The sequence below is a fragment of the Mus pahari genome, chromosome 9 (assembly GCF_900095145.1).
Source record: "Mus pahari chromosome 9, PAHARI_EIJ_v1.1, whole genome shotgun sequence".
Lineage (NCBI taxonomy): Eukaryota > Metazoa > Chordata > Mammalia > Rodentia > Muridae > Mus > Mus pahari.
The window spans coordinates 22,969,226-22,970,378 of record NC_034598.1 but is presented as its reverse complement, the minus strand read 5'-3'; positions in this window follow the sequence as shown (position 1 = coordinate 22,970,378).

The following is a 1,153-nucleotide window of genomic DNA, read 5'->3' as shown; positions in this document are numbered from 1 at the left end:
TTGTCTAATTGCCTTTTTTCTTTTTAATCCTCTCTCCCTCCCTGGAGAACCTTTGACTGAGTGTTGGTCACTAAAGCATTCCCACCTTCTGGGGTGGGTGGGATTACCAGCATATCACTGGTGGAATTTCTTTCTAGCTTACATCATACATGAATGGTTTAAACATTTAAGTGTGAAAACTAAAATTCAAGACTTAGAAGCAAATATACAGAAGAAAATGTCTTCTAATGTCTTGGGATTGGAAATAAGTTTTGAACAATAAAGTCATGTAACTCAAAGGAAAAATGTGCTAATTATGATTCTTAAAATGACTTTAAAATTTTTTTCACAGTAGTGATTAAAGAATGGTATTTTACAACATGAAAAAATAAGTAAGCTCAGACCAAGGAATGAGTTTCTCACTATATTTTTCTAAAAGATTCACATTTAAAATTTATACAAGGCCATTCACAAATCAATAAAAATAGGTAGATAGTCCAATTGTAACATTTTTAAAGGCTTGAAAAGGAACTTTATCTAGATGAGTATGTCTCACTGTTCAATAAGCAAAGAAAAGTCAACATTATCAGTGATCAAGAGTGTCACTGGACAACATGAAGTGTTGAAGGGAAATGAAATTTAAGGCCTGGGATTCATGTAACTTTAAAAGAAAATTGTGTAAATTCAAGGTTCAAATAATATGAGACAAATAGAGCAGCATTAGGAACTTGAAGGCCTGGAGCAGATCCAGGCATGCTCAGGCAGACAAACCCATAGGCCCTTTGTGGTAAACAAGTCCTGGCAGGCCTTGAAGGCCAGGAGCTGGAACTCTCACAAAAACAAGCACCGGTATGTCCAGGCAAACCCCTTGTTAAAACATTCCTGAGGTCAAGTTGACTGGGAATGGCAATAAAATAGAAAAAAAAATACAAAAACTGGTGAGGCGTGGTGGTGCATGCCTTTAATCCCAGCTCTTGGGAGGCAGAGGCAGGCGGATTTCTGAGTTCGAGGCCAGCCTGATCTACAGAGTGAGTTCCAGGACAGTCAGGGCTACACAGAGAAACCCTGTCTCGAAAAACAACAACAAACGAAGAAGAAGAAGAAGAAGAAGAAGAAGAAGAAGAAGAAGAAGAAGAAGAAGAAGAAGAAGAAGAAGAAGAAGAAGAAGAAGAAG